Raw genomic sequence first — 22,741 nt, 5'->3', positions numbered from 1 at the left:
AATTATTCCACTAAAATAACTCTAGAAATGTATCACCTCTGTTTTCTGCTGCTGTCACTGGCTGTTTGTGTCCTTACCATTCAGCCAACCTCAATGGAGACTGGAAAGAGGAAATATAAATTGCTCCAGAAAGAGAACACGGGCCCCTCTCTTCAGCAGCAGGGTGTGGGTGGACTGGGAACATTATCACATTATCTCTCACAGACGCTGTGTGAATCCACAGACACCGTGTGAATCCACAGTGGCAAACAGGAGAGGAAAATGTTTCGACTTTACAGAACATCATTAGGAGAATGGGCCATTGTGTAGCATCTATTGTTAAAGTCAGTATCTATGAGCATGACCAGGATCTTCCATTCCTTTAGCGCATTCATTTTCTGAGAGGTGTTTTACATGTACTAATCTTGTGAGGCAAGCATGGACAAGTATAATCCTATTTTATAGGAGAAAAAACTGAACAAGGGAAATGTATACTGGATGGATGGATAGAAAAATGAAATGACTTTGGTTTGTAGATATTTTGAGCATCTATTATGTTTCAGCCATTATGTTAAGGACATGGCAAATGGATATAAATAAAATACATGTAGTTCCATGTCTCTGTTCATATTTTTTTCTGTTCTTGAGATTCCTCTAGCCCCCATCTCTCTGGATTAACTCAACTAGCCTCATTTTATCTTAAGGACCAATCCAAATGTCACCTCCTGTCTACATCTTGGCTTGACTTTCCCTTACCTCTCTCGGTAAACACAATGATCACTCTACCATATTGGTTTTCAAAGAATTCTATCCCACATTCTATTCTACTCATTTGTTTCTTCACTTCACTGGGATAAAGTCAGGTCATCCTTCTGTCCCTTTCTTAGTATATCCAGGCTGCTATAACAAAATAACTTAGCATAGGCAAGGGCAATTAAAGACCACCTCCCCCTTCCTGTCCCTTAAAAAACCTGGTGTTTCTCAAACTCATTACTTTGTAGGACTCATTATATATGAAAACCCATCAATGTCCCACATAATGAGCAAACTTGAACACATTTTGGAACATGCTGTCTTTCAAGTCAGTATTCATATTATGAATGCAGGCAAACCACAGAGAGATTGTGAGTTCCATTCCAGACTACCGTAGTAAAGTCAGTGTTACAATAAAGCAAGTCACATGAACTGTTTTGTTTCCCAATGCAGATGAAAGTTATTTTTACACTATTCTGTAGTGTATTAAGTTTGCAATAACATTATGTCTAAAACCACAATGTACATACCTAATTAAAAATACTTGATTGCTAAATAATGCTAATGATCAAATGACCCTTCAGAGAGTCATAATCTTTTTGCTGATAGAGGGTTTTGCCTTGATGTTGACGGCTCCTGACTAATCATGGTGGCAGTTGCTGAACTTTGGGGTGGCTGTGACAGTTTCTTTAAACAAGACAATGATGAAGTTTGCCACATTGATTGACTCTTTCTTTCATGAAAGATTTCTTTGTACCGTGCAATGCTGTTTGATAGCATTTAATCCACAAATGAACTTCTTTAAAAATTGCAGTAAATCCTCTCAAACACTGCTACTGCTTTATCAACTAAGTTTATGTAATATTGTTAATCCTTTCAACAATGTCCACAGCATCTCCATCAGGAGTAGTTTCCCTCAAAAAATCATTGTTCATCCAAAAGGAGCAGCTCATCATCCATTAAAATTTTATCATGAGATTGCGCCAATTTGGTCTCATCTTTAGGCTCCATTTCTAATCCTAGTTCTCTTGCTATTTTCACTACATCTGCAGTTATTTCCTCTACCAAAGTCTTTCACCTCTCAAAGTTCTCCATGAAAGTTGTAATTAACTTCTTCCAAACTCCTGGTAATGATGACATTTTGACCTCCCCCCGTAAATTGTGAATATTCCTAATGAAATCTAGAATGGTGAATCATTTCCAGAAGGGTTTCAATTTACTTTTCTCATATCCATAAGAATATTCAATACCTATGGCAGCTGTAGCCTTATGAAATGTATTTCTTAAATAATAGGACTTGAAGGTCAAAATTACCCCTTTATCCATGAGCTGCAGACTAGATATTGTGTTAGCAGGCATGAAAACAACATTAATTTCCTTGTATATCTCCATCAGAGATCTTGGGTGATGAGTTACATTGTCAATGAGAAGTAATATTTTGAAAGGAATCTTGTTTACTGAACAGAAGGTCTCAACAGTGGACTTAAAATATTCAGTAAACCATGCTATAATTACTTATGCTGTCATCTAGGCTTTGTTATTCTATTTATACAGCACAGGCAGAGTAGATTTAGCATAATTCTTAAGGGCTCTAGGATTTTTGGAATGTTAAATGAGCAATGTCCTCAACTTAAAGTCATCAGCTACTGTGGCCCCCAAGAAGAGAGTGAGCCTGTCACTTGAAGCTTTGAAGCCAGGCATTGACTTGTCCTCTCTAGCTATGAAAGTGCAAGATGGCATCTTCTTCCAATACAAGGCTGTTTAACCTACACTGAAAATATGGTGTTTAGCATAGCTACCTTCATCCACAATCTTAGCTAGATTTTCTGCATAACTTACTGCAACTTCTTCTTCAGTACTTGCAACTTTACTTTACACCTTTATGTTAGAGAAATGGCTTCTTTTCTTAAACCTTATGAACCAATCTCTCCTGGCTTTCTACTTTCCTTCTGTGGGTTTCTCAACCTCTTTCAGCCTTCATAAACTTGAAGAGAGTTAGAACATTGATTGCTCTGGATGAGGCTTTGGTTTAAGAGAATGTTGTGGCTGGTTTGATCTTCTATCGAGACCCCTAAAACTTCCTCCATATCAGCAATAAGGCTGTTTCACTTGCTTATCATTTGTGTGTTCACTGGAGTAGCACTTTTAATTTTCTTCAAGAACTTTTCTTTTGTGTTTACAACTTGGCTGTTTGGCACAAGAGGCCCAGCTTTTAGCCTATCTCAGCTTTTGACGTACCATCCTCACTAAACTTAATCATTTCTAGCTTTTGATTTAAAGTAAGAAAATGCAACTCTTCCTTTCACGTGAACATTTAGAAGCCATTGTAGGGTTTTTAATTGACCCTACACAATAATATCAATATTATTGTGTTTCAGGCAATAGGGAAGCTCAAGGTACATGAAAGAGATTGGGAAACAGCTGGTTGGTGGAGCCATGAGAATGCACACATTTATTAAGTTTGCCATATTATACGGGTGAGATTCATGGCACCTCAAAACAATTGCAATAGTTGCATCAAAGATCACTGCTCATAGATCACCATAACCAACATAATAACAATGAAAAAGTTTGAAATATTACAAGAATTACCAAAACGTGACACTGAGACATGAAATAAGCTCATGCTGTTGAAAAATTGTTTGGAGAGACTTGCTCGACATAGAGTTGCCACAAACCTTCAATTTGTAAAAATGCAGATTCTACAAAGTGCAGTAAAGCAAAGCACAATAAAATGATGTTTGCCTGTAGTTTGAAAGCTTTATATAAAACCTATAGCTAAATAGGTTGTTACTCTAAGGCTCCTTTGTACTCAGTGGGCCTTTGTGTAAACTAGGTAAAAGTGTTCATGCTGGGGCTTCCAGAACAATTGGCATCCCTGAGGATAGGGCCAGAGAAAGGTGCACCCTGCTTTGTGGGGCCTGAAGCTTATACAGTTTGTGTGTGTGTGTGTGTGTGTGTGTGTGTAAAATAATTCAAAATTAAATATAAAAACAACCATTTATTTAGAATGAGAAAAGAAATGAAAAATTACAAATCTTAAAAAGCTGATAAATATCACAAAAAATGCATAAAATAACATGTTTAAGTAATTGCCTGACACATTTTTATAATACTTTTTCCTACAGTATTATTAATGTTCTCTTTGAATGCCTTTTCATAGGACAATTTTGTAATATTAGTTTCTACCGATAGAATAGAAAGGTAATTCAGTTTTTCCTCTAGTCTGGTTGATCAAACTTTGCTTTGTTTTCGTATCATTGATTATTTTTGAAAGGTAAGGTCAAGTGAATTTTTAAGGACTGTTTTAACTTTTGGCAAATCTCTATCAAGACACTAAACTCTGGTCCTGGATGACCAAAGCAGACCCCAGGGCAAGACGGCACGAAGCATGGGAGGAGCATTACTAGAAGCTATTTCTGCACCTGGACCACTAGTGATAACTTAATTCTACAACGACAAGATTGGGAACTACTTAAAGATGCCCCCCAAAGAATTAAATGTGTCCCAGCTCAACTTGCCATTAGTTAGATCCCAAATATGTTGACAGCCAGTTCATTACCACCCTATGTGAGGGGATGTGTGATGCAGAAGAGATTAGAAGGGAAAAGTATTGGGGTCTTCACCTACTGCACTTAAAATATCCCATTTTACCAAAAATAAATAAATAAATAAATAAAAAATATGGTTCAGTGAACGCTCAGTGACTCTCTTGGGACTTTGGAAGCCCTGAATGAATGGAAGCTCTAATGAATCAGTTTCATTAGCTTCACCTCACTAGGGAGGTGGGAGGGATGAGCTTATATTAGAAAGTCTGGAGAAGGGTATCGTGCAGCAGAAAACGTTGTATGGGAGGCAACAGGAAAATCCATTAAGAGGTCACAGGTTCCCTAGAGAATGAATTGGGAGCTGTTACCTTGGAACAACCTGCCTATCCACAATCTGCTGTGCTCTGAGAGATGCCATCTCCTCCCTGGCCCCTTGGTGTCCAGCTGCTCACCTCTGCCGTCACACTAGGCACCGTGTGGCACCTCTTTATGAACTAGAGCCCTGCTTGCGCAACAAAGGCTGGTCCCGCTGCAGAAACCGTATTTGTCTTCTCTTTATTTTACTGGAAGTCTTTGCCGCCATGCAGGCTGGTAATTGCACCACACTGTTTCTGAATCGATTGCTTTTAGAGCTGTCGAGCTTTTATTACTGCTACTCGTTGGAGAGAGAAGAGAGAAAGAAGCAGCGTGGCCTGGGCTCTGCAACAGATGAATGTTGTCAAATTGTCTTTCTCCAGCTGTTGAATAAAACTAGTAATGCTATTCAATAAAACCCAAAAGAAAAAGAATATGAGAGTGTGAGGGAAAGGAGAGATTTCAGAGAGAGAGAAAGAACAAGAGAACATATGGATCTTCCTTTTCTTGGAATAGACAGCAAAGCCATATTGTTATGTTGACTACATAGTGCAATAATGTTGAAGGAATGTAGCAAGAAGTAAAAGACAAAACTATTTAAAAATATCTGTTGGCAGTCGCACAAATCTGTCACTCTTCCAGGTATACTGATGTTTCCTCATTCTTGGAGCTGAGGAGAAAGGTATATGTTTTGCTTTATTTTATTTTTCTCATTTGGTTTGGTAGGCTATGTAATTTGATTCCAATATGATAGTATTCCTTCCTAGTTATGCATGTTACTCTTATTTTGCTAGTAGATGTCTTTCTCCCCGCAATCAGGACACTCTCATGAATTGTTTCCATCTATCATTGATTTATCTAGTTGCATTTCCTCATGGTTTCATCAAAGGTAGCAATTGGCAGGGCCATTCACTGGAGAATGAGGAACTCACATAATTAGATTTAGTGAGGAGCATTCTCATTCCAATTGGGATCTGTTTTCAAGGAAAAAGAAAAAAAGAAAAGAAAAACTCCAGCTTCAGGAACTTTGAAAGACAGACCAAATAGTGACATAACTTTTGTTCACACTAATTGCTCACAACCCCAGGCAAGGCTTCATTGAATGATTTTGTCCCATATGCTATCCCCTAACATTCTTCTGCATGAATCGGTTTCTTTCTTATCATCAACCTTTCAGAAAGGAGTTAATGACAGTTCATGGTTATTTACCGATTTTTCCAGAAATAGTCTAAGTCAGTCATTATAAATTGGACTTTCAAGTTAAATTGGTCTGAAACATATTTAAGCATCATATAAATGTCAGATCTTTCATATGATTCTCCTCCACTAAGCAGGTGGCAATACACCCGTTTCAGAATGCCAGTTTCAATGACTTGCCTGGGGTCATATACCATATCAGAGTTGGACATAAAACCCAGGTGTCCTTATTCCCGTTCTACTCCTCTAATAAACAGATTCAGTGCTATAATGCTACAAATTATAGGTTCCACTTTTGGAGTGGGATGCATGTGAATGTCATTTGTCATTTAAATGCATGAATAATGCCATCCCTTGTGGTCACTCTGGTGCTTCCAGCCTGTCCTGTCAAGCAGCATTGCCTTTATTATTGAAATGAAGAGGATGCTTGGACCATTGATCTCAATGGCAGTTGGCACCTGTAAGAGCTACCAGTCTGTTGTGTCTTATAGAAAGATATTGCCTGGTATACAAATCAACCGGTGTAGCAACCAAAATGCTGGCATCAGATAACACAACCAAACTGCTACCTCTCTGCCAGCTCCACACCTACATCCCTATTAATTCCTGCCCAATAACCAGTGATAAAGGGACTTTGAAGGCCCACTGATTTCCATATAAATACCATACAATTTTGGATTTGCTTTGACATTCTGATCCCTTCAGCTTAGCTTAGAAGTTAAGAATTTAGGAGAGCCATAGTTTGTGTTAAAGTCAGTCAAAAACTTACCTTGTTTGGCCTTCAGGTAGACTCCCATCCTGTATTTCTAGGACTGCACAAATCAAAAAAACAAAAAAATAGGAATAAAAATACATTTCTTGATGGGTTTAATTTTTTTTTCTACTGATTGTTTTCACTGACAATTAGAATCTGTTCTCAGTTCATGTTGTCTCTTTCTGTGTCAATTCTTCACTGAGCAGGAGTAAAACTTTGGAGAGCACATAAGATCCATAGTAATTCACAATATGTGAGGCCCTGAACACAAGATAAAGAAAATATATAACCTATTCTAATAAACTCAACTTACTGTAAACTCTTCAGGAGTAATTAGGGACTTGAGCAGGGTCACACTGAAAAGCCAGCTCATTGCAAAACCCTTTTAGTTTTTACAGGAATATTATTTCTTTGAAAGTCAATGACAGACTTTTTAAAATGCTATCTTCTTGTCTATATAAGAGGATAATATTATAGTGAGTTTATGAACAGGAAACTGAGGACTAGAGAATTTTAGTGACCATAAGTGTCAAAATGAATATATTTGACACAAGCCCATCCCAATGGGTTCTCACCTTTCACTTGTGCCCTGATGTCCAGCAGCTTATTTGGGGAGGGACACTCATTGTCAGTGTTTGGAGTAAGATCTTTTGTGGATATCAGTTTTCAAAGGTTTATGGGAGTAATCAATATGCTATGCAAATAATAGAGGTGTATAACTTCCTGAAAAATCCCGGTCTAAGCTTTGAGGATGTGACCATGAAACTGACAGGGATTAACCTTAATATTTGACTTGTTCACTGTAGGAATTTTTTCCTTTAGGGTGTACTCTGTCAAAATCGGGTCTCATTGAATAAATCCCCATCTTATCAGAGAGGAGCTTCCCACAAATAATGTGAATGCTAACAAGCTCAATTAATGATACTTTTTCTTAAAAAAAAAAAAAAAAAAAAAAAAAAGAGGAAAGGAAAGGAAAAGAGAAAGCAAGATAAACCCTTTACCCTGTTCCCCTTCTTCTAACCACAGGGCACACTGTGACCAGTTGCAGGGCTGGGTAATTGAATTCAGTTCTGCAAACTGACTGCATTTCTACTGTAAGTGGATCTCTCTCCTGTATCAGTGGAAGAAAATGGCCTCAAATGATTCTGACTGGGACCCAGCAGCCATCCCTCTTGTAAATAGCTGGGCCTTATTGACTTCCCTGGGTAGGGAGCCCAAATTACTGCCCAGATGAGGCCAAGCAGCAGCCAGAAGAGACCCAACTACATATTGGGCTTCTATCCTCATGGAATAAGTGACCCAGAGGGTCTATCTTAGAGGAAAGAAGAAAAATACGGTCTAGTGAGTCAGGCACTGATGCTTGGCATAATATGACCTTAGGGTAATGGTTTTTAATGATATGCAAAGTTACACTTGTAAGTGTATTGATATGTTTCATAATATAGCACATTACAAGTCTTTTAAAAAAGGATATTCCTAGGTTCTAAGTATTTTTCTTTGCATAGTGGTGTGGGAGGTGTAAATTTTATAGGTGTGCTGACCCTTAAGAGAATTCAGAATAAAAGAGGACATTGAGAAAAAGGGAATGTGATTTGGGTCTCAGACACCAGCCCCCACATAGCTAACAATGAAAGTCTGTAATGGTGATTGGCATTAACTCAATTTGCCATGCGTCTTTAGTGGAACTTAATCTAATGCCCAAAGTGGAATTTCATAAATGTTGAGAATCCATTTATGAAAAGACCAAAATGATCATGTTATCTAAGTGCTAACTAGAGTAAGAAGTAATCATGACCACCATCCTAACCAAACCCCATCTCTCCCACACTTTATGTGGACCTCAGGTTCCTGATGGTTAAGCTTGTTGAGTCACAGCTCACCAAGACAGTTGTGCATACAGGGAAGGAGTTTCCAAAAATACATTCTCAGGGGTCTCAAAGTTCTCTGAGAGTAGAGGATGTGTGTATTTCATGTCGATGACAATCCGAAACACTACAATGCAAGCATATTCTGAATGATCTTGCTGACCACCTCATAACCAGGTCCTCCTACAGGATTTTAAGGCCTGTGTTGTGTTCCTAACTACAGGGGACCAAACCTGCCCTACTTTAGTTGTCAAGGGCTGTTGAGAAAAGAGCAGAGCCAGACTGAGAACATAAGAAATGCATTTGTGCCAAGCAAAAGATAAAATGATGCCAGAGAGTGCTTTTAAAACCAAAGGTTTCACACCATTTCAAATGGAGAAAATTAGGGGAGAGAATAGCATCAAGGCAAGCTGTATTTGGTGTGAGCGCGATGACCTCCTAAGAACCTGGGCCAGAGAGGTCAGAGTATTAATGTTTACTGTGGGATTGGTAATTTCATTTAAATTAAGCAATATGAGCTGCCACGTTAAATTAGTATTCTTAATTGAAACGTTATAACTTCTAGATTTGTATTTAATTTGTAAATTGGTGTTGGTTGCCTAAGGGCTATAAGCATAAGTGGGTCATAGCTAGTTTTATGTTTGTATATATTTATGTAATGTTAACATAAAAATGATTTGAATGATTGCTGGGGGGGTCTCCAAGAATGGCTTTTTCTTTTAAAGCGGGCCAGTATTTTATTCAAGTTTGAGAAGTCCTGTCACTGGTAGAGGAGATGTTCAGAACCTGTTGACTAGGGATTGGGTGTTAACATAAGCGGGGATTTTCCCCTTGCCATGTTGGAGTGACGGGAATTACCAATAGCCAGAAAAAGACAGCTTTGTTGGCACCTATTGAGTTGAATTTTGCAAAACCGAAGACTCAATAATACCTCACAGGCCATCTGATAGATTCTCTGAGAAAAGAGATGTCTCTGTGTGTAGGGGATAAAGCTAAGCGCATGGACTGTTCCTAGGTTAATGGAAAAGAATGAGGAGAGTGTGGGAGCCAGCCAATTATGCTTCCTGCATAATTAGAGTCTTATGAAAATATCAGCAGGAATTACTAAGCACAAATTACAATCTTTATTTAATATTCGTTAAGAAAAATAATTCAATTTGGAGCAAGAATGAAAAGAATACAGGCACCAAAGAACAGGCGCACAATTTAATCACTTTAACCAAAGCTTAGCATGGACTCTTTTCCGCTACTTCAGCTTCAAATTGATTCTGATATTTTTCTGAGGGAGGATTGGGGAGGGGGTCTGTATGTTCCAGCTGTGTGTCTCCTGAGCCTGGCACCCCTCTGCTCTGACAAGGCTGGGGGAACAAACCTTTAGCAGGCTCTTACCCTTCTCCCAACAAAGGCATTTAGTTGCCACCTTAACTCCAGTAATTGACTCCATGGAGCAAATTTCCTTTAATTCACATAAGGTGTGAGCAAAAAGCCTCTCCTTGCTGCACTTTTGCCTCTGGGATAAAGCTGTACAGGGAGGGAACTCAAAGATTATGGAATTTTTCCTTGCTTTTAGTTTTCCTTTGAAGAGCTTACCTCTCTGCTCCTTTCTCACTTCTCTCCTTGACCCCTTACCACTACTCAGTTAATACTGAGGTTTCTTCTTTCCAAACCCTGCAGTTTACCCCAGCAAAGCTAAAACTTGCCATGATTGTTGCTCCCCTGGAGAAAACATGTATTACAGGAACAACTAACCCTTTATAACTTAGGAGGCCCTGGGGCTCCATTGCATTACAGAGTCATGCAACCATGAACGCCCAACCGTACATCACCAGGGTTAAATCATTTTCAGTATGAAATGATGTAATCCACTTTGGACACAGCCTCAAACCCAGCACCCTTCACCTGGTAAGTGTTTGATAAGTACTCGACATTTTATTTATTTTTGTCCCCTCTAATATAAAGAGATAACACTCAGTTATCTGTAAAAATCACTTAGATGGGACACATCATTCATTCTGTAGCGATGTCAGATGAGTTAGATATCATTACATCATCATGATGTTCCTAATATTGTACATGGGCAGCAAAGCACAGTAATCTAGTTTAATTGAGGAGAAATGCACATTTACATTGGTAATACCTGCATATAATCTTTAAAAAAATAAAGGGTTATCATTTTCAAATAATTTAAACTGTTGCTTTTAGAGATCCTGCATTGGGGATCTCATAATGACTGCATGGAATTAGCTTGCCAGAGCACCATCCTGAACCTTGCTGCTACCTGCTTCCTATACAGTTCGTTCTTTGTAAGGTTGCATGAAAGTATTACAGTAAGTTGTTCTCTGGCAATTTGTTTAAACTATTAATTTGACAGTAATTTTTTGACCTTTGAATGACATAATTTAGTTAAGTATAGTTTAAACTAGCTTTTATCCAAATTGACATGAATTTTTAAATTAGTGATTTTGGAATCTATGCATGAACCAAATGAAAAATAATGTATTTTTTCATTTATGCAAAAATTCTCTGTACTGATCAAAACTGACCTGTGGGTACAAAATAGGACTGGAATTCCATATGTTAATGGGAAAGAAAATGGGGAGGGGGCTCCTATTGCTTTAGTTTATTAAGAATCCCAGGACACCTCTTAGAAAGGTAGAGATGATGTTAGCCCTTATGTCCTGGACATGATCCAGTTTAGGTAATTGCTAATTACAATCTGTCTACTTAATTCCCCTGGCTCTTGCTTCTGAATGTTATTTTTCTTCACTTAGCAATATTTAACTATTATTTGTGCTTGATATGTGGCTGTTAGAACATCTGCTGATTTCTACTTCTATGTTCAGCATGATTTCATTTTCATTTGGTTGTTTTGATAATTATTATTTTCATTTGAGTATAAGACAGGACAATAATACAATTATTATGCTAACTATTTTTACAGACAGAAAAGAAAACACAAGCCCTATAAAATTCTTACCTACTTTTAACTTTTAGGCTGGAATATGTTTAGTCAGTCTAACATGTGGACCTTCTGGATCTGTGTTTGAGAATTTGGAACCAGTGGTCATACCAGTGGACATTCTAAGGTTGTGACAACTCAGAGATGGATCCCAGACAACAGAATTTTCAGTGTTTTCAATTCTAGAACTAAAATCAGAGTATTTGGATGCAGAGAGAGATGAAAGTTTGCCCATAACTAGACCTATCTGAGGATTCATCATGTTCTGGAAACTTCCCCAAATAGGGATCCCTCTATTTTGGGAGCTAGAGCATATTTTGATTCTTTTGATCATAATTAAATGGAACTGAAGAACAGAAATAGAAAGTGATGAGTCAAAAAAAATTTATTTACCACAAATATAGGGCCAAATGTATCCACATATTCCACACTGCTTTTATCACTCTGAAGGAAACAAGATTATCTTGAATCAGTTAAGATCTGAGGCCCTTGATTTGGGATGTATCACTTGGAGTTCAGGTTGAAGGACATCCAGGTTTTATCTGTAATCTACTCTTAATATCTCTAAAAATCACTTAGTGAAGTCACTTAGTTGGAACTTCATTCATTCTCTATCAATTTCAGATGAATTGAAGCATCTTTCTCCCTAGTCAATATGTATGGAGCCTTCTCAATGAGCAAAGTGCTTAGAGCTTTCAACAAACCAGTCTCCCTGAGATTACATATTCCAAACATATCAAATGTGTAGATTTTGACCTCAATTTTACCCACTCTGTAGAGGTTCAACAAATTACCACCTCAAAAAATTCACACTAAATCAACCCCCCAGGGCTAGCTAGTCTAAAAGACCCAGAAATTGTTTCTTGTATTTTCTAGACAATTATGTTTTTAGCTAGAGCCGGGAGAGTCTTCTTGTGGCTTTTATTAATAAAGTTTCCTGTGATGGTTGCAATGCATGACTCAGATGCCCAATCCATGACTCAGATAGTGAGGGAAGTAACCTAATTTATCAGTTATGCTGCTTCCACTGCTGTTCTTCATATATCAATTCCATCAGAGGGAACAAATTGCTTCTATTGTGCGTAAGAACGCCATTTAGTCACGAACACCATTTATTCACAAGTACCGTTTGAAATAGAAGTGAGGAGTAATAGTAACAGAAGAACATTGGCTAAAATAATTGTGCTCAGAATGGCTATTTGGCCAGGTGGGCAGGGTAAAGGTAATTGTGCCCTAAAGCAATACATCTTCAGAGCATTCCCTGAACCTAAAATTGCTGTGTTGATGGGATGCATTTTTAAATATGTGATTGTGGGTATTTTCAGAATGTTCTGACTTTGAGATGTCAGGTAAGACTTTGATGTCAGAATGACACGCACACACACAGGCACACGTACACTAAGATCTAAAGTTTATTACTGTGAGGCTGTTTGTCTAACTGTATTTTTTCTTTTTACCTCTCTCCCTATCTTGGAAATACACAAAGACTTACTTACCTCCTGCCACACAATCCCTATTTCCCCTGTACTGGAAATACATTCCTACCTTCCACAAGCAGAAGACTGGGTGGCTTTGTGATTTAGATGAAAAAAAAAAAAAAAAAAAAAAACCTATATCTATTCATTGCCTTTTTTACTTGTGCTAATGGAGAAACTATTCCAGAAAGCCTTCCTTTTTCGTAAGTGAAAGAATGAACAGACATTGCAGCCCCAGAGATACTGTGCTCATTGTATTCAAGAGAGATTACACAGATTTTGCATTAAAAAATTATTATGCAAACTATGAGCTTCAGTTTTGACTCAAATTTAGAAGTTCCCACAGTGCCCTCTGTTTCCAAACATGTAGGAAGAGGATAAACAAAGAAAAAACTGATGGGCCTTTGGATGGGCAACATGATGTGTGTGTGCATGAGAGAGGATGAATTCTGAGAACACATTAGAACAGTCTTCTTTAAACATCACCAGAGTGAACATATCCCTTAGTGTCCACAGGCTCTGCTGGTTTATGGATATAAACCATTAATCCCCATCATTTACTGACTTGTTACCCCTACATCAAAACTCTTAAGGTCTTGACCTCTAATCCAAGCTTTCTTTCAACCTTCTCTCCACGTTATTCCCAGGAGGCCTCAGAGTTTTCCACATTGGGTCACCCTTGGTTCTCTCATGTGTATTTTCTTCTTAGCCTCTTTGTTGATGTCTGCTGCCTGTCAATCTGCTTGGGTTAATAATCGTCACTGAAGTAATCCCTGACATGAGAATGCTTCTTCATCAAGAATGTTGCCTTTTGTACTCCCCAATCCAAAAGACCTTCAAGGACCAAGATAAAACTTAACTGCCCAAAGCTAAGCATAGTTCTCCACAGAAATGGAGGAAACATTCTTCTCCATAGGACTCTAGCCTGGTGCATAGTTTTGGCTAAGAAACAGATACCCCTTTTCCTTCTCTTCTTATGTTCCCCTGCACCAGGACTCTTTTACAGAATCTTCTCCTCACAGGCCTCCTTTCCCCTTAGGCCAAGCAACCTATGAAGAGCAGACACCAGATGTTAACTGTATAGGTCTGTTTAGACCCAGTTGTGCCAGGCCTTGAGTTCTTATGTTAATCTGCTCAGGCCTCCTTAGGATTTATATCCTTACAGTTCTGGAGGTTAGAAGCCCGAGTTCAAGGTGCTGGCCAATTTGGTTTCCAATGAGAGCTCTCTTCCTGGCTTGCAGACGGCTACTTTCTTACCGTGTTATCACATGGCCTTTCCTAGGTGCACACATGGACAGACAGTGAGTGAACAAGCTCTCTGGTGTCTTTTCTTATAAGGGTACTAATCCTATCAGATCAAGGCCTTCACCCCTGTGACCTTATTTAACGTCAATTACTTCTGTAGAAGCCCTATCTCCAAATACAGCCATACTTGGGGTTAGGGCTTCAGCAGATGACTTTTAGGGCAAGCGTTCAGTCTATGACAATCCTCATTTAAACTAATTGGGAACCACCGATACAATTCTATTTATTTTTCCCTGTGTTGGTATGGAAAGTTGCCATCCAATATAGTTCTGTAATATATGTCAGAAACCTTAGATCAGTTGTGGAATGGCTTAGCGACTACGAGAAGAATGATATATTAGGTTAGACTAGCCTTTATTCATCAAATGGACTATTTTACAACCCAAGAAAATGAACAAAGTATTATTTTTGCTTATTTAAGGTGAAAATTCATTGATATTGCAAAATATACCCTGACTTAGAGATAGGGTTGTTTAAAATATGCATTTAAAGGCAAAGGACTCTAGAAAGTATGGTAAGAGAAGTTAAAGAAAATAACAACCTTGCTAACATATGGCCAAAGTAAGAATTGGCTCCCAGGGCTGACGATAGCACCGAAGGCAGGCAGCTACACACTGGCTGCCAGGGAGCATCCGCCCCTCAGGTATATGGCCTTCTGCCAGGCTCACCCTGGCCTTTGGCTTGTGTTTCCAGTCTTTCGACCTAGCAGTCCGTGGGATCATGCCCCCAGTGGGCCAGACCTCCAGAGAAGTAACTGACGTAATTAATTTTTAGTGTTAGTCCCAAAGTTAGTTCAGGTATAAAAAATAATTGTAGTGAGTATGTGCACACGTGTGTGCGGGGCATAGGTAAATGAACATGTTCAATTCTACAGTAGAAAATTCCTGGTTATTGAATCCAGGGCACTAAGGAATACTAGTAAAAGGTGGTTAATCCTTATCCCAGATTTGGAAAAAAATGTTAGTTTAATTTATTATATTTATAGACTATTGTTCAGTTGATCACTACTAGGAGTAGCTCAATGGACTGTTTCCCAATAGATTTTCCTCTGCAGAATAAATGAGGAATCTTTTTTTGTGTAGGGCCTGAAATGGTGACGTGTAAAGCAATGAGTGATAAGCTATTGATTGTTGGGTTCTAAAAATACTTACATTATCATGGCAACTCTTGCTTGTTGTTTTTAATCACATAAAACTCTCAAACTGTAGCTTATTACGTATCTCTTTTAATAGAGTGTAGTATGGCTTGTGTTTTGTTTTATTACTTGTACTACACATGCATAATGCACACATGAACAACACACATACCCATACTTTCTATACCTTGTGTAAATCCTTGGAAGCTGTCCTGTGTAACATGGACACGGTGAATAAGACAGTTGGTCCCTCAATAAAACCTAAGATACAACAGTAGTATCCCCAAAGAATACATAGAGTAAATTAGAAATATTTGGAATATTTATTTAATAGTTTATTTTCTAAGGCTCTTCAGAACTATGAAGTATAGTATTAATCAATTATCCAGTATTTATTTTTAATTCTCATCACTTTCATTTTCCATAGGATCCATGCATGATCTAGGTAACTTGTCACTTCTCCCCGTTTAAAGCACAGGACACATCCACAGCATCATGTCCTCTTGTAACGCAGTTGAGGAACAAGCCAGCTCGGGACAACTGGACCCTGAAAGTAGTGGACTGTTCTTAACTCATCTTTTGAGTCTTCAAAGAACAGTAGAGATTAAGTTCATTGCATATTTCTTTTGTACCAGACTCTATGCTAGAAATTAGAGAAAATGATAAATGAAGACCTATTTTTAATAAATTAACATTCCAGAAAGAAGATATATACAGTAATGATATTCTGCAACATATGTCATAATGTACATACGTACAAAGATAAGGCATAGCGCAGAAGGCAGACCAATTTGTCCTTTGATTGGAGAGTGGTTTGCCAGGTATTGCCTTTTTTATTTTTACTTGAAAATTTTATTTTATTAATTTTTATTTATTTCAGCATATTACGGGGGTACAAGTGTTTAGGTTACATATATTCACACCTAATGGGTGTAGTGCACACTGTCTCAAGTGTGGACATGCTTGAAGCTCTGACTCGGGCAGGGCAAAGCCAATATAGGTATTGCCTTTTTGACCTGAAGAATAAATAGGAGTTAATCAGACCAGAAAGGAACCATTTGGAAGGAGCAACATGTCCAAAAGTATCAACCAACATCATGTGTTTGGGCAAATAATTCAAGATGGCTACAACATAAACCATAAGGAGGCTCCAGTTTCGTCAGCAAATTATATGAGCAAAACTCTGTAGTGCTGGATGAGTTTTGCTTTGAGAGTTGCTTTGTTGTGTTTTTCCAGTTTGATGTTTTTCATCTATCTTCTCCCCAGGGAGAAATCCCCACAGATTTGATTGATCCATTTGGGTGGGTTTATCTGTTTGTTTTGTTTTTGAATTCCATCACTTTAGCACATTTAGAGTCTATATATCTTTAGCTCAAATGTTCAAATGCCTAGGAACAAAAGATGTAAGGAAAGGGAGAGATACAGATTATGTCATTTAGCAATTATTATTTAAGTCCCTATACCGAATCCAAATGCCTAAAGGGAGGGATGCAATAGGTGATATAAAACAAGGTACCAGGGCAGGTGTAACTCAGCAGGGAGTGGTAGAGATGGGGTCTGGGGGCTCCAGAGCATGTAGTTACTCTGGGCAGCTGCTCTCCACTTCAGCCAGTTGTCATGCAGGACCGGTTTTGTCAGAGTTTTCAATTTAAAAAACAAAACAAAACTGGAATTGTGATATTTGATAAGGTGCTCTCAATTTGTGAAAGTTAGAAAGTATTTTAAAACTTTAACAAACCACTCATGGGCCAGCACCGGGAAGGCTGCATGCAGCCTTAGCTGTTCCAGTTTATAGACCACACACCTACAGTGGTTGCCTCAAGGGCTCTAGGAAGAATTTCAGCCCTGTGCATTGTGGGTTTTGTGCATTGCTTTCTATAAGAGGTCCATAAGGAAACTCTACTGTTCTCAGCTGCTTTTGTGGTTACTTGGGCATTCATAAGGCTCAGAGATGATACTGAAGTCTTGGAGGGCTGCCACATCTGTGATGTAGTTGCTTATCCAATTTTGTAATCTTTTATCAATTCCCTCTACAGCTTGAAGGCCAGGCTGAGGGTATGGTACAGAATATTAAGTGGTTTCAAATCAAGTCCAATCTCTGCTACAATCTTTATTGTGATAATAACTTATGTTATTAATAACAATAACAGACAACAATAATAACATGTTGTTATAAGTTTGCCCTGAATTATACGGCCAACCCAGGAAGCTATTCAGCCAATATTAAAGAATTTTCTATCACAGCCATATATTTTACATTATGTAAAAGAAAACATTAAAAGCAATCTTAATGTTAACTAGAATTGGGGAATATTGAAAGGAGTATAAAGAAATTAACACAAAGAAAAAGTCTGCCAGAATGTGAGCATATTCCACTAACAAAGTGATGTTTTCTCGGAAATCTCTTACAATTTCCCTCCAAAGTGGATACATACACACACATACACACATACATACACATATACATGCACATATATATTTGCCACAATTTTTTAAAGGAGTATAGTACAGCATAAATGTTAAGAGTGTAAACTTTGGGTTCATACTACCTGAAATTCACCATTTACTATGTAGGTTTTCAAAAATATTTAGCATCCTGAGCTGTAGTTTCCTCATCTATAAATACAGCATAATAATAGTACTTACCTTTTGTACTATTAGGTATAATTAAATGAGATATTCCATGTAAATCATCTAGAGTACTAACAGATATATTGTATAGTAATTGCTAATAAATTTTGTTATTGTCAGTATCATTATTATTATTACTGGAGTTTTAACTCTCTGGCTGTTGGCAGGAGGCCTCGGCTTCTCCTGGAGCTCTCCATAGAGCTGCTTGAGTATCCTCAGACATGGCGGCCGACTTCCTCGCTCTTTCTCTCTCAGTTCATTCATGGTGGGTGAGTGAACTGAGAGAGGAGGGTGAAGAAGCAAACAGGCAAAAGTATTCACCTTGGCCACATCTCTTCATCAGAAGTGAGTCATTATGTCTGGGCCACAATAAAGAGGAATTGAAATATCTAAAAATTTGCAGTTGTGGTTTAAAGTCACCACAAGGGAAGGGGGCTATTATTCTTAATTTAAAGATGAAGTAATTGAGACACAGAGAAGTTAGGTAACATACTCAAGACAACACAGTAAGTTGTGTAACTTATTCACTGGAGTCTGCCCCCAACCCCCAACCTATGTGACATTCTTGCTTTAAAAATGTAGATTATAAAACTGGTGTTACCGTTGTATTCTTTTGTATGTCTGTGTGTGTGTGTGTGTGTGTGTGTGTGTGTGTGTGAGAGAGAAATGTGCCTTCCAGTAAAAATTCAAAGACCTTATTATTTTCTAGAATTATTTTGTTGAAGAAATGTTTTTGGAGTAGTCATTTGTATGCAGTTCACCTGGTAGGGGAAGTGTATTTCTCACTGGAATTAGTATATGCAGAAAACATCATCAATCATAGTCATCACAAAGCAATTAGGTACCTAATTGTGCATAGCACTGAGTCTGCTGCTGTAACAGAAAACTTCCTGGGCCCACTGCCTACCCTCTTGGGGCTTGGAATCCAAGAAATCAGTAAAGACTGAAGAATGGTGAAGACAACAGGAACTCAAGGCTTAAGCAATTCTTTTGAGATATGATTGCAGTGGAGGGGGGAGGGGAATTCAGAGGGGAAAAAATAACATGAAATAAGATGCTGAGACAGCATCAGGCTCAAGAAAGGGCAAAAGGTAAAGTTGCTGAATTTAAATGACCTGGATTTTGTTTTTTAAAAAAGTATAAAAATATCTGAAGAAAGGCTTCATTTTATATTTAACCAAAAAAAAAAAAAAAAAAAAAAAACTTAAAAGTGCTTGTTTATTTTTGGAACCAAGCTTTTGCAAAGCTTGTGCCTAAATTTTCTTTTTCTCTCTAAAGCAGAATTTTTCATCATTTTAGTTCCCTTTCCATGTCAACGATGGCTTTTAGTCCCTAATTTCCATCATAACCCCTCAGTGAAATGATTCCCACCATGTTTGAGTATATATATCTAGGGCTTATGTCAATTATTTTCATGCAGAAAGAGGGGAGATGGGTCCTACTTTTCATAGGCATTTGTGAGTATTTTCAATCAATCATGCATTTATAATCCAATTGGGAAGATATGATTCAGACACAATAGCCTGTCTGCTTTAAGAGTCTGCTGTAAAATCAATCAGCTGGCCAAGTTATGCTATTCTTTTTTTTAACTTAGTTTGCTTTCTTTCTGGGAAGAAGAGAAAACATTCAGAAACCAGCAGCAGCAGGTCCTGCCAAAATGGTATTCTTCTTATCTGTGCTGATTTCAAGGGGAGTGCAAAAGAATGTGTAATTGCTTCCCTCTCAAGCTGTTGGGATGGCGCCCGTCTCTCTGGCATTATCCACTTATTTGATCTAGGTAAGGACAAAAGCAGAAATAAATTAAAAATGCATTTTCCCAAAGGCTCCAAGGACATTATTCACACATGCTCGCTTGTGCCAATCTCTACCAGTGGTATGTAAATATATATTTAGGGAACCGTGGCTAAGGTCAAAAGCTCTCTTGGATATCCCACTCCTGTCATTTATTTACCTTCTTACACACACATGGAAAGATATCAGGATAGCAGAGAAATTAAGTAACAGACACAACAGCACAACAGTTTCTTTTCAATGTGGTAATTTGAGGAGGCTCATATATTTAGGCCACAAACATCAAAAATTGGAATTTCTAAAGAAAAAGAAAAACTTCTGAATGTTAAGTGATTTACTTATTTAGAGTCATGTTACACAACGATGGGATGGAGGAAAAGCTTTCCCAACCCAGGAGAGAGATAAATGGGAAGGTAGATCTGTTCTCATTTTGGCATTGGACAGAAGGCCGCCTTCTGGCCCGCTGTCACTTCCTATCTGTTCAGGCTACATTCTGCTGCCCCCCCCAGATCAGATTCTGACTCATAGCAGAGACTCCCTCTTCTGATCCTACTTTTATCCCAGGCCTTTATCTTTCCTTTTCTCTTTTCTTAGACTCCTAGATTTCAGGGGAAGCTCAGTGTCATCTCTCATATTGTGCTGAACCTTTTCAGAAATGTGACGCTTACCAATATTTTTACATTTTCAGTGGTTGTCGATGTTCTTATATCTAACAGTAAGGATGTTCTTCCAAATATAGTATCTAAATTCCTTCTATTCTAATAAAAGCCATTGCTTTTTACTATATTCTCAATGAAGCAATTGCTTTCCATCAGCTGCCAACATTTCCCAGTATAATTAATAAAGTCTATTTGGATTTTGTTCATAGCCTTTATTTTTCAGTCATTTGAATGTATTCTTACTGCTAAATTTGGGTTATTTTTAGTTTTGCTGCATTTTTTTTGAATTTGATTTTTCTCCTCTTTTGCCTATTCATCATTCAAAACCAGATCAAACATTGTTTCCATGAAGTCGGTGACTTACCACTTCAGAAATGTAGGTACTTTGAACTTGGTAAACACCATCATACTTTGTACATATTTTTACAGTGTGTGTGTATGTAAGTGTATCTGTGTGTGTATGCGCATAATTTTCTGTCTATGAGATAATATACTCCTCAAACGTAGAGATCATGTATTATTTTATCTGTGTGTCTTCAGATAAAAAATGTGGCACACAGTAAATGTTCCATATATGTCTATTGAATGAGCATGTAAATGAATAAATTGCCACGGTGCTGATGGCAGATAAGTTCATGGTGTCTACTTAGAGGTCATGATCAATGCAGGGCCGGGTTGATGCTTCTCTTTGCACACCAGAAATGTACTTCACTGACCAGAAAATGTCTCACTCAAACTTAATGTCCCATGTAAAGACTGCCATCTTGACTGGAAATGTGGGTCCCCTCACCCTTGGGGGCTTTTCAGCTTCAGAAAGCCAGGTACATTCACAGTCTGCAGTCTGTAATCATACTAAGTCTGGGTGAAGGACACATGATCCATATGCACAAAGTTTGACAATGTACAGTCCACAAACTGCCCTCACTTCTGATATCAATTACAAGTTCAGGGGTTTCCCAGAATCACTCTCAGATTCTATAATTTCCAGAACTCAAAGGACTCACTGAAAACCATTGGATCCATCATTATGATTTATATTAAGGAGAGGATACAGATTAAAATCATCCAAGGGAAAGGACACATGGGACAGAGGGCAGGAGTGTCCCCAATGTGGAGCTTCCAGTTATGCTCTCCCATGTAGTCATAGCATTAACTCCTCCAGGCAACAACATGTGACAATATTGCTAACCAGGGAAGCTCATGCAAGCCTTGGTGTCTGGAGTTGTTTGTTTTGGGGGGAGCTGGGGGAACTCCAATGCATACACATGGTCAACTGCCCATGCGTATGACTGATCTCTGTCTCCTGCCCCTCAGGACATAGAGCTGACCCACATCTCACACCCTAAGTCACATTGCTCACAGCCCCCACTATAAATCACATTGTTAGACTTTCTGGCATGTCAACCCCCACCCTAAACAAAGATGTCTCTCCTGTGAGCCATGCCATTCCAAGGGCCTACAGATGACCTCCTAGAAGCCAAAAGCAAAGGCCAGTCGTCTCCCTGGGCATGGTTAAATTGCTTACTGTGCAACATGTTTCATGTTTTGGCTGTTCTTCAAAGGTCTCACCAAATATGTACTTTCCAAATGAGAGAACAGGAAGTCTGGTATTGCCACAGCTTGAGACAAGGCAAAAGGAAAGACTGTTTTGGACTTTTTAATCAGGAAAATGTGTTTCCAAGGAATAAAATCCCCCAAAGTCAATATAAGTCAAGTGTCTGTGTGCACAGGGGCACACCTAGAGTATGTGACCATCAGTGAATCATTTTTTAGCTCTCTCCCTTTATTTCCTACCTCTCTATGACAAAATTATTTTCAGTAATAATCATTTAATAATATAGAAACTCTCACTATATTTTTAATTTGTTCTTTAGTTTTAAAACAATTTGCAAAGCAGAATACATTTTGAATTTTTTAACTTTTTACATTTTTTTAATTTTTTTTATTTTTTATTTCAGCATATTATGGGGGTACAAATGTTTAGGTTACCTATATTGCCTTTGCCCCTCCTGAGTCAGAGCTTCAAGCATGTCCATCCCCCAGACGGTGCACACCATATCCATTAGGCATGAATATACCCATCCTCTTCTTTCCCCTCCCACCTGCCCAACACCCAGTGAATGTTGCTACTATATGTGCACATAAGTGTTGATCAGTTAATACCAAATTGATGGTGAGTACATGTGGTGCTTGTTTTTCCATGCTTGTGATACTTCACTTAGTAGAATGGGCTCCAGCTCTAGCCAGGATAATATACGTGGTGCTAGATCACCATTGTTTTTTGTGGCTGAGTAGAACTCCATGGTATACACATACCACATTTTCTTAATCCACTC

The 22,741-nt window shown here is 38.2% G+C and overlaps 1 protein-coding gene and 1 long non-coding RNA gene across 10 annotated transcripts in view; one reads left to right on the top strand and one right to left on the bottom strand.

Annotated features, from left to right (window-relative positions):
- Positions 1–22,741, top strand: part of NRXN3 (neurexin 3) — a 1,488,306-nt gene that overhangs the window by 1,198,149 nt on the left and 267,416 nt on the right. The window lies entirely within an intron of this gene.
- Positions 5,582–11,462, bottom strand: LOC123646000. The gene is made up of 3 exons (XR_006737756.1): positions 11,432–11,462; positions 6,601–6,643; positions 5,582–5,608 (listed from the first exon to the last, which is right to left on the bottom strand). It is a non-coding gene; the product is annotated as an uncharacterized LOC123646000 (long non-coding RNA).

This window comes from Lemur catta, chromosome 1, assembly GCF_020740605.2.
Source record: "Lemur catta isolate mLemCat1 chromosome 1, mLemCat1.pri, whole genome shotgun sequence".
Lineage (NCBI taxonomy): Eukaryota > Metazoa > Chordata > Mammalia > Primates > Lemuridae > Lemur > Lemur catta.
Note: the sequence above shows the minus strand (reverse complement) of the source record. Positions and strands in the feature narration are given on the sequence as shown.